Raw genomic sequence first — 11,977 nt, forward strand, 5'->3', positions numbered from 1 at the left:
CCAAGAGAAATTAGTTTGATGTTTTGATTTCATGCACAGTAAAAATGTGGGAGGTCTTCAGTCTGATAATGAATCGGAGACAGAGCAGCTACTGGAGCTGAGATCCTGGATCAGTCACAACCTCCTCACACCTGCTGCTGCTCTGAATCCTTCTTCATGCTGTCCTGCTCCTGCCTCCTCACATCGTCTGTGAAGCGTCTTCCTGCTGAGGACAAACTGCTGCGTGACCCTGAGGACACAGAGACGCTGTGACTGCTCTGTTATTGGACGGACTTAATAGCCTCCAGCCCGGCCTTCCTCCCCCTGACCTCCTCTTCCTCTTCTAATCCTTTCCTTATATATGACCTGTAATTCCCCTCTCTCAGCTCCTCGCCAGTCCAATCTCACATATATCTGATGTTATCACTCTAAGTCATTCTGGGAATGCACTGGGTATTGGAATGAGAAAAAATAAACTCCTGCCTGGGATCGTCCTTTTCTCCTTCATTTTATTTCTCCCTCCCGCTGTCGCCATCTTAATCCCCCCCCCCGTCTGTAGGCAGAAATCATCTCACTTCAGCCGCAGCTACAGGTGAATTCTTCCACAACAAAATGAGACTAAAACTGATTTAAATTTGGGACGTCTCTTCAGGAATCCGAGCTCTGCAGCCCGGCCACGTGAGGATTCTGGTTCCTCAAATCAAAACTCTTTACTCGACACCAGGACTCTTCTTCTGCTCCGGCTCACACTTCACAATAAAAGCACAGGAATGGATTCTGTCACCAGAGAAGATGGAGAGCTTTCCTTTTCACTGTCACTTCAAGAGTCCGACTCTAAATGAGCAGCGCCGCTCTCACTCGCCTCTCAGACGGTGCTGACGCTCTAATCGGAGAACATGAGAAGCACGAAGTTCCGGGACACACGACTCTACACAATGACTGCTACACGATGACACACTCCTGTTCAGCTGCTTTTTATTCAGATATCAGTATCTCAAACCGATTATACTGGAATAAGAGGCCCGAGTGTTTCCCTCCAGCTTCAGAGTCCGAGTCAGAGCTCGAGTCTCAGATCAGCTTCAATCTGCTGAAGGATTCAAATCTGCAGAGACAGAGACGTGAGAGCTGGAGAGTCCCAGCGAGTGGACGTCCAGCAGCACTTGACTGTGGAGGGCGACTCAGCATGAGGTCAGCAGAACGGCTGTGAAGGTCTCTCTCTCTGTGAGCGGGGGGGGGGGGGGGGTGTAAATAAACAGCTCAACTGCAGGACGTCGTCATTTCCACTGTTATGAGGGAAACACTGATGACTGTGGACACATGGACGCTTCAGGACTAGAATGTGTCCTGCTCCTCTGTGGAGGGACACAATTACCAAATAGATATAAACGAGAAAGATGTAAGGAAGTATATTTACTCAAGTACTGTACTTGAAGTACAGGTTTAAGGTATTTGAACTTACTTATTACTAGGGTTGCAAAGGGGCAGACAATTTCCGGTAGATTTCCGGAAACTTTCCAGAAACTTTCCATGGGAATATTAAGATCGGGAATTTTAGGAATTTTGAAAAAAAATAATACACGAATTATTCTACAGAACAATGCCACGTGCACTATCTCATGTGTGGAGACATTTCACCCCAGCCAATGTAGAAGGAAAGGCATATATTCAAATGCCCAAAGTTTCCTCAGGGCTCAAATCAGCCTATGACAAACAAAATGTTTATATTTATGTCTGTATATGACAAGGTAAATACAGTTAGTATAAATTACCCACACAATTTTCAGTTTATTCACGTTAATTCCCGTATATTCCCATGGAAAGTTTCCAGCTTTGAATATTCCCGGAATTTTGCAACCCTACTTATTACTGAATATTTTCTGTTGTGTACCGCTTTACAGCTCTACTCCACTACAAGTACATGATAAGTACTTCAAACTTCATTAACCCAACATGGACAAGCTACTCTGACCTCAGGTTGGGAACCACAATGTGAATCAGGCTCTGGCTCCTGGACTGAACCAGAACTTCCACTTCGATGACTCAGCACTTTACTAAACTATAACTTCACACCTGAGTCACAGTCACGAGTGCGAGCGCAGAGCAAATATCACAGGTCCAAGTTAAACAGAGGTGAAGACGCCACGTGAACGATTCAGGGAATATTTACGTGAGTTTAATAACCGACTCCGGAACGTTCAGCAAAAGTTTGAAAATGATTTAATCACAGAGAGAGAAACAGGAGAAAGTTCCTGAAGCACAGACAGAAGTCAGACAGCTGCTCTGATTCAGTGTCCAGATGTTCTGGATCCTTCCCACTCGTGTTCAGATCTCATTTGCACATCCAGCCGTCAACAGAACCAGATGTTTTCCCTGTTCTTCATCTTAAATGAGTCGTTTTAACAAATGTCAATATTCATCTCTATCAGTGTGTTTCTGTCACTGCTGCTCTGTGAGCTTCAGTTTCCCACTTTATCAGTCAAGTTCATTTTAAACCCCGGCTTCATGATCATAATGTGTGGACCTGACTCCCAGTCAATCTGCACCCCCCCACAGTATATTAAAAAAACAAATCAATTAAATGAAATCAATTCTGAGGGAGCTGGTAAATTGGGATTGATAAATCCTAGAGGACCTGGAGCCACTCGGGTCCGTGAGTGACGCTGAGTCCCTCGTCTCTTACTGGGCTGTAAATGAGATTCATTTTTCTCTCTGAATTGTTATTGTGGATTAAAACGCATAATGCATAATTGGAAATAAGCTGCCATTCAGGCTGATGGAGACAAACAAGCTGCAATATGCTGCAGAGGAATCATTTCCCAGGAGATTTGAACGTGAGATATGAAAAGACTTTGTTCTAAGACTAAAGAGAAAATGCAATAAAACCGAGTTAATTATGAAAGATCACAGAGCTTCGTCAAATTTAAAGTTTCTTGCAGTAGTTTGTCATAATTTAGAAAAACAGACGGTTCTGAAATCTCTCAGGTTCCAGTGGCTCGTTTTCAAACCACGCAGGTTTTCTTATTCAGCGTCTTACTGGTTCATTAAAACCATAATAAAGCTCAGAGCTACATCCCAGTGAGTCCTGACCAGTCCCTCAGTCGAGCTGCTATCAGCCTCCACTGCTGAGGGAACTCCCATCATGCACTGCAGCACTTCTCACTCTCTCTCTCTACACGGCTTCCGGAGATGGGAACAAATAGATGTGTCCATTCTCTACGTTTGTGTTGTGTGTGTGTGTGTTGTGTGTGTGTAGCACAGCATGTAGCATGTTTACTCCATCTCTGCTGTCTGTGAGTGTGGGTGTGTTGTTTTGTGTGGGTGTGTTTAGCACAGCATGCAGCATGTTTTATTGTGTCTCTGAGTCTCAGTAGTGTCCCTCTTATGTCTTCACATGTCTATTTATTGCTGTGATTGAGAGCAGCAGTAGACCTGTATGTCATATATAAGGACACAGTATGCGGGGGGGGGGGGGGGGGGGGGAGGACATGTGACACTGCAGGAATCAGCAGCCAGAAGATTGACTACTAATCAACCCTGAACAGCTGCATAGAAAGGGGGCGTCTCCTCGGGAGCAGGCGAGGGCGGGGGGGCAGCGAGACGTGAACCAGATCAACACAGACCATCGATCTGAATCTTCTGCTTCTCAGGATAACGACCGGGTTTCTCATTTAGAACGAGCAGAGAGAAGCAGGAACGTCTCTGAGTCTCTGCGTCTCTGAGTCCATGAGTCCCTGAGTGTCTCTGAGTCTCTGAGTCTCTGAGTCCCTGAGTGTCTCTGTGTCTCTGAGTTTCTGAGTCCATGAGTCTCTGTGTCCCTGAGTGTCTCTGTGTCTCTGAGTCCCTGAGTCTCTGTGTCTCTGAGTCCCTGAGTTTCTGAGTCCATGGGTCTCTGTGTCCCTGAGTCCCTGAGTTTCTGAGTCCCTGAGTCCCTGAGTGTCTCTGAGTCTCTGAGTCCCTGAGTGTCTCTGTGTCTCTGAGTCTCTGAGTCTCTGCGTCTCTGCGTCTCTGAGTCCATGAGTCTCTGAGTCTCTGAGTCCCTGAGTCTCTGAGTCTCTGCGTCTCTGCGTCTCTGAGTCCATGAGTCTCTGAGTCTCTGTGTCTCTGCGTCTCTGTGTCTCTGAGTCCATGAGTCTCTGAGTCTCTGTCTCTGTGTCTCTGAGTCCCTGAGTCTCTGAGTCCCTGAGTCCCTGAGTCCCTGAGTCTCTGAGTCCCTGAGTCCCTGAGTCTCTGAGTCTCTGAGTCTCTGAGTCCCTGAGTCTCTGTGTCTCTGCGTCTCTGTGTCTCTGAGTCCATGAGTCTCTGAATCTCTGAGTCTCTGAGTCCCTGAGTCTCTGAGTCCCTGAGTCCCTGAGTCTCTGAGTCCCTGAGTGTCTCTGTGTCTCTGAGTCTCTGAGTCCCTGAGTCTCTGTGTCTCTGAGTCTCTGAGTCTCTGTGTCTCTGCGTCTCTGTGTCTCTGAGTCCCTGAGTCCCTGAGTCTCTGAGTCCCTGAGTCTCTGTGTCTCTGAATCTCTGAGTCTCTGAGTCTCTGTGTCTCTGAGTCCCTGAGTCTCTGAGTCTCTGAGTCTCTGTGTCTCTGAGTCCCTGAGTCTCTGAGTCTCTGTGTCTCTGAGTCTCTGCAGAGGAAATCAAACCCACGAGAAACGACTCCTCCTGACGTCTCGGCTGCAGAATGGAGAGAATCTGTCAAACTGAGGATTAGGAACCGTCACAGAGGACGAGCTGACAAACATGGACGTGTGAAAAATGTGAAATGTCATAGAAAATGATCATGTGGGAGGCGGGGGACGGGGGGGGGTAAGTGGTCGTCTTTCCACAGAACAAAGATTCAGAGGCTTCACAGAGAAAGCAGCTGCCACTTCACTGTCACGTCCGATTCCTCTTGAAACCAGGATTAAACACCACATCTCAAAAGCTGGAGCAGCATCTTGAGCGACAGCCAACTCTCAGTTTCCAGAGCGGCCGACTCTGCCGAGCACAGCTTCAGATTTTCACAGTAATATTTATCGTTTACAGAAGGAGACAAAAAAACCTCCAGTTATGTGAGAAGTTGCTCGACTTCTGGTGAGAGCTCGAGATCTGAGAAATCACAGAATCAGTTTTGCTTCTTTCATTTAACAATAAGAAATCAACTGAGTGGTTCTGGTAAATACTCAGAAGAGACTCTTCAGCCTCGTGGCAGCAAATCACCACGTAGAGCAAATGACCTCATGAACTCTGAGCTGCTCTATCAATGTGTCTCTGCAGTCCCACTTCCCATCTACAGGTTGAACTCTTCTCTACAGGAGGAGCTCCCACACCGAGCAGTAGAACCCCAGAGCTGCAGGTGGGGGGGGGGGGCAGGAGAAGTGCCTGGTTGCAGACTGCAGCTGATGTATTCACTGTAAAGCGGAGCCTCTATATGAGGACAGCTGACGGCAGGGCCCGGATCATGCTGACATACAGAAACGAAGGCTGCCAAGGACTTTATGTCCCTCCAACTCTCAATCTATGCTCCTGCAGGCGAGCCAAGGAACAGGCCATAGGAAGGAGGACGTGTTGGACAAGGCTTGTTCAGAAACCCGAGAGGGACGGAGGGACGTCAGAGACACCGAGGGGACGGACTCGTAACGAGGAAGTGACAGAGAGAGAGAGGGAGTGGAGGCAGGTGAGGGAGCAGGTAGAGAACACAGGTGAATACAGAAGAGAACAGAATGTGATCTGTCCTGGTTGAGTGACAGGTTCATCCTCTGAACCACGACACCTCAGAACATTCCTCTGTGTGGAACAATCTTCTTATATGAACTGAGTGTGTTTACAGGGAGAACACAACACAACTCCACCAGGCGTTACACAACTCAGAGTCCAGGTTCGACACCTGCCTGCTTCTCTCTGTGTGTCTCATCCACGACGTCATGTGACTGATGAAATACTTCACTATTGGCTGTAATCAGTTCCACGGTGATTGACCCACTTGTGAGGAGATTCTCTGGAGTTCACGTCTGATTGTGTGTTCATCCTGCAGTCATGAGCTGATATCTGATCCAGGGTTAAGAGAGAAGCTGGTGAGGATTCGTGGTTGTGTAGTTGTGTAGCTGCATCAACACTATTGATTGGCTCCTGTCGGTGTTTTCATAAACAGCGATGCAGTTACTCTCCCAGGGACGACAGAGAAAAGCAATTTCCATAAAAGCACGTGGGGGGGGGGGGGGGGGGGGGGGGGGGGTTGTTCTGTGTGGTTCCGTGCAGCACGTCGTCCAAGCTCCATCTGAACGTGTTGCTTCCTCTCATCATTTACATTTTATTATCCAAACCTCGGTTTCTTCTCTGCATCACATTTTGTCCCCGTTGTTTTTTTCTTTGCCTTGAAATGAGATATTTTCATCTGTTGTTTCTTTTAAAATCTCAAAGCTATGAATTAATAATGAGCTTCCTTTAGGTGCAACACAATGGATGTTATGAGCTGATACAGGAGACACGAGCAGATCACATTTATGTTTTATACATTTATGCAAAATGGGCGAAATGTTCATAGGATTATTAAACCGCTTCAGACACATTGTTATATTGTCTGTATAAAAAATATTAATTGCAGCTTTGTGAGTTATTTACTGATGAAAGGTAAATAAAGAAAGACAGATCAAGATTTAAATCTTCTATTCAAAGTGGCAGAATCTGTTTGATCTTGTCCCAAACGAAGGAGGTGACATTAATCCGAGCTCCACACAGAGTTTGACTGTAGTTAAAATATGAATTTGACCAATAACGATCTGTCGTGACAGGTCCGACCTTTGAGAAGATGGAGAGTCTGAAACCGAGGAAACCTTTTGTCGCCTGGACTCAGAACTGCAGAACACGATCAACTGAGAATTTGTGGACGGACTTGAAAACATCTTTTCATTCATTGTCCCCCGGCAGCCTCACGGAGCTGAACAGGAGGAAAGAGGAAGAAGAGCCGATCAGACTGATCCACTTAGACTCAGAACTGATCAGTGTCAGGAAACTCCCGGGAAATCGAACTGGATTCAAAGCTCCAAAGAGAGACAGGTACTTTTCACAGGCTCGATACCAACAACAATAATAAAGCTCAAACTAAAAGTGAGGCATCACGAGAAGTGAAGGAAACAACTGGATTAAACCAAATCCACAGAAAACCTAAGTTTAAAAAGTGCACCGGGTACTTTGGAGAATTGGTGCAATAAACTATTCATGGCTGAATCTTTAAAGGCATCATCACTATCATTAATTAATCACAATATGAAATGTTATGGTTCTATAATTGCAGTTCCACAATCAAATATAAACTATTCTAATAAATCGTGTTGGTGCCAGAACGTTGAACACACTTCAGCAACACACTTGATGTTGTGACAGATGTTGACAAACCCAGCTCCTGTTTGCAATGGTCCACTGATCAACCCGCCCACGCACACACACACACACACACACACACACACACAGCTGCCACTCACTGACCCACTATTTTAACACATTTTAACACAAAGTGAGATGGTGTGTGTTTGAAACGCTTTTTTCGACACATGAACGAGACCGAGGGGAAAACCATGCTGTTAAAAAAACCCTGCTTCAAACTGGTCCTCGTGCAACATGGAGTCAGATTCATTCTGAACTTAGTGAACATTACAAACTGCAGTGAAAATAAACTGTGGAGATGCACCAGTGAGTTGAAGCTGGACACACAAACCAGTTGGAAAGCTCATCCACGTTTCCCAGTAGCTTCACTCTTTGAGGTTTTTTAAAACTCTGCAAGGTTCTGAAGGATAAATTTTAATTCTGTGTTGCTGCTATTGAGGCATGAAGGCTCCGGCTGGTATGAGCTGGTGCATGTGACTGGCCGACACGCTGGGTCACTGCCTGGTGGACGTGTGCTGCCATGAAAGAAAGAGCCAAAGCACAGATTAACTTTTTGCCACCGGTTCACCAGCCGCTCGGAAGACTGAGGGAGTTTGACTCTTTAGTGCCACTGTCCCAAGAGTCAGTCAGACGGTTAAAAGAGAAGGAAGGTCACCACCAGAGAGAGAGTCTCCTGATACCTTCATCATGTGTGGAAGACAAAGACTGAGAGAAGGACCTCCAGAAGAAACTCCAGAGAAACTCCAGAAGAAACTCCAGAAGAAACTCCAGAGAAACTCAGAACCCAACTGTTCTGGAAACAGCTGGAACGTGACGGGGACATTTTGTTCCCATAAGGAAAACGAGTCCAAACAGGGTGACTGTGTTCAAACAGATTTAACTCTGCCCTATAGCATGAGTAATGTCACACGCACACACACACTCACACAGACACACACACTCACACGGCAGGATTGCAGCAATAGTCTCAGAGAGCCCATGGATGAGTCATTCAATCCTCCAGTATCATGTACCTATCAATAAATGTGAACACTTTCAACAAACTATTTTTAAATGACTGGTCCACACACACACACACACACACACACACACACACACACACACACACACACACACACACACACACACACACACACACACACACACACACACACACACACACAGGGCAGCGATCTGATTGGCCGACGCTCTCTTTACATTACGGCGAATGTGAGGGGGGGGGGAGGCAGGCTGTACATCGCCGTGGCAACACAGACCAGGGGGGAGGGGCCAGTGTGCGATGACGCTGAGGCGGGAACATACATGTGACTCAGGCTGGAGGACTGTGGGGGGGGATGCAGAGGACAGAGGGTGTCTGAGGTGAGGCTCGTCCTCTGTGCCCCCCCCCCCCCCCCCCCCCCCCACAGCTCCCTCCATCTCTCACTCTGTGCCCCCCCCTCCATCTCTCACTCTGTGCCCCCCCCCCTCCATCTCAATCTGTGATCCCACCATCTTTCTTCACATGCCCCCCTCCTCCCTGCTCTCTCCATCCTCACAGAAAGGGAACATTGTGTGACCACGACACCAAAGAGCTGCTCGTTCTGCAGCAGGAGCGGTGTCTGTGTGCGGGAATCGAACAACGGTCTCGTGACTGAGCGGGAAGGTTCCACAGGTGATGGAACACGGATCCTTTCAGAAGTCTGTGGTTCTTCTGTCTGTTTCCTGCCTGAGGTTCTGACTGAAGGTCAAAGTGTCTGTGGTCAGTGAGAAACCTGCAGACTCCAGGTCAGAGGTCACCCTCTTTGATTGATGGGACCTTTTCCTGTTGACTTTTTATTGAGCTGTATATTAAAATGAGGCAGTAAAGAAAAAGCCTATTAGAGAAATGTTCAAATACATTTAAGAGATGTTCTATAAATAAAATCTTCACATCAGGTGGCTGTAAATTTGGGAAATGACTTTTCAGTGGAGTCGCTTCCTGTTGATCAGTCGAAGCTTCGTCAAACTTTTTATTTTACTGAACCCTCACTTTTCTATTTGAAGCTCAGACTCAGTTAATGACCTTTACAGCTCAGAGCTGCTTCCATCTCTCCTAACACCCGACTGTCTCTGCTCTGTATCATTTAATAAGGCAGAAATGCCAGTTAAATGTCAGTTAGACACAAAGATATAGAAATATGGAAACATAAAAAGTACTTTTCTTTTGTTGTCAGTTTAAAATGGCAAGTGACGTGAGCAGGGAGCAAATCACCTGGATCCTCACATCCTGTCAACAAGGAGAAGAAAGAGGAGGAGGACACGTGATGATGAACAAAAGAAAACACAACTCACCGCTGCATTCTTCTCTTTACTCGTAATGCTTCCCCCTCTTCCTCTTCCTCTTCCTCCTCGCTGGTATGGATCTTCTCTTCTCACTTTCTCCAAGGTCTACAGTGGAGTCTGCCAGGAAGTTCTTCAGTCTCTGTGGTTTCCCCTCACGAAGCTAATGAGAACTTCTCCTGCTCCGAGGGAAGCTCCTCTTCTCTGGAGGCTCCGCCGGCTGAAGAGGAAGCTCGAGGCAGAGGAGGAACTTCTGAGTGATGTCTGAAGGCCTCGGATGCTACGGCTTATGTCATGAGGCTCGTGTGTGAAGTGACTCTGCCGCCTGAGAAGCGCTCGGAGTGAAGTTTCCTGCCAGTAGATGTTCTGAAGTCTCTCCCTGCTTCTCTGGAGGCCGCCGGCGCTACTGCTGCTAGACTCCTGCCTCTAAGGCAAATGGAAGATGCTGGAGTGAGGTGCCTACTGGGCAGACTGGAGCACCAGGCTGGTGAGCACGTGTTACCTGCTGGGTCGAGCACCAGGACAGTGAGTGCTGTCGCTGAAGGGTTCCCTTCTGTTTCCTTGACTGAGTGAGTTTGTAGAAGTTGTGTGTGCTGAGGTATATTGTTGCCAGGTATATTCTACAGAAGGTGAGGATACTGTGAGTGTGTAGCTGCCTCTGTGGCAACACAACCTTTTCCTTCCAGAAGGAACTAGCCTCAGGTCCAGGCTACGACTGAGGATCAGTACAATTCATGCAGTGAGCGGATCTGAGCTGGCAGGTGGCGAGAGGTCAAAGGTCATTGCTGGTTGGCCTCAGTGGGGAGAGCTTGAGAGGCAATACAGGTTATCAGGGCCACAGCAGTGGAAGGTCACAGGCGTGTCCCAGTCACTGGCTCGGTGGAGGAGGTAGGCAGTGGGAGAAGATCCCTGAGGTAAATGGAGAAATGTTGCACAAATAATAAAGAAAAAAGAGGAAACTGAGCAAATAATAAGTTGCTGATTTAGTTTTTCCTTTTTCTGTTTCGCTGGGAGGTAGAACGCTGACGAGGTGTTCTCTGATTGGCTCAGAGCGAGAGGAGAGGACGGCCGGAGGTCAAACTGTGCTGCTTCAATCTTCACTGGGTTTTTCTATCTTGTGTCTTTTGAAGAAGTAGAATGCTGGTGGTTTCCCAGTGTCCATCTGAGGGAGGCGATGCTCGGCTCGGCCTCGTGACATGAACAGGTCGGTTCCTTCAGGGGCTCCACCTGAAACAAGAGAACAACAGGTCAGAGCAGCACCCCCGCAGAGCATCCAGAGCAGTACTGACAGTGGACACCAGGGGGAAGGGAGTCCAGTCACATTGAGTTTGCTGAGCTAATAACTGGAAGAGTTCTCCAACGATATAAGAACCACTAACGACCACAGTGAGTTTATGAGAAATGACCCGGAGCCGATTTCCCACCTGACCAGGAAGTCCTCAGGCTGAGGACCTGAAGAGGAGCAATGAGGTGTAACTAGAGTGGCAAAGGGGCGGAACATTTTCGGTAAATTTCCGGAAACTTTCCAGAAACTTTCAATGGGAATATTAAGCTCGGGAATTTTGAAAAAAAAAAAAAACATAAATTAAACGCTGAGAACTAACAACATCTTTCAAAATTCTATTTTAAAGATGTATGGAATGCAGTTTCAATCCTCCACTTTGCATTTCTCCATCACATGCACAGATAATTCCCAGCATCCTTCACTCTACAGCAGCTATTGAGGCCTGCTGTAGTGTGCAGGACTAGTCAGGTAAGTTTCTATGATATTACTGGGGAAAATATATTAATATGCTGATTGAGGATTTTTCATCTGCTCATCAAACCTCTTTCTATTCATTTATCCATCAATTGTAAAAACAATTTAAAGATGATTCTAACTATTTATATCTCTAGCATTGCATTAGTGTTTTTTTAGAAGCTTTCTTCTCATCTTATTCTACAGAACAATTCCACGTGCACTATCTCATGTGTGGAGACATTTCACCCCAGACAATGTAGAAGGAAAGGCTGTGTGCATTTACAAATACTGTGCAAAGACCTGTGTTAAGAACTAAGACACTAAGATGCAGAAGCATATAGTCAAGTGCCCAAAGTTTCCTCAGGGCTCAAATCAGCCTATGACAAAACTAAATGTTTATATGTATGTCTGTATATGACAAGGTAAATACAGTAAGTATAAATTACCAACACAATTTCCAGTTTATTCCCGTTAATTCCCAGAATTTTGCCACCCTAGGTGTAACCCAGCAGAAGAGCATCTGGGCAGCTTGGTTTCCACCGTGAATGGGATGGAACCTCCCAGTACAGATCAAATATAAGGTGATGGGACCGGTCTGGATTGTTCGTC

The 11,977-nt window shown here is 46.7% G+C and overlaps 1 protein-coding gene across 1 annotated transcript in view; it reads right to left on the reverse strand.

The window, feature by feature from the left end:
* The window catches only part of LOC128459064 (thyroid hormone receptor alpha-like), a 46,679-nt gene extending 35,828 nt beyond the window's left edge, over nt 1-10,851 (reverse strand). Inside the window, exon 1 of the mRNA XM_053444167.1 lies at nt 9,640-10,851. The gene's annotated coding sequence lies outside the window, so the exon portion shown is untranslated. The remainder of the gene's footprint in view (nt 1-9,639) is intronic.
* Between the last annotated feature and the right edge of the window lie 1,126 nt (nt 10,852-11,977).

Source organism: Pleuronectes platessa, chromosome 16 (assembly GCF_947347685.1).
Source record: "Pleuronectes platessa chromosome 16, fPlePla1.1, whole genome shotgun sequence".
Classification (NCBI taxonomy): domain Eukaryota; kingdom Metazoa; phylum Chordata; class Actinopteri; order Pleuronectiformes; family Pleuronectidae; genus Pleuronectes; species Pleuronectes platessa.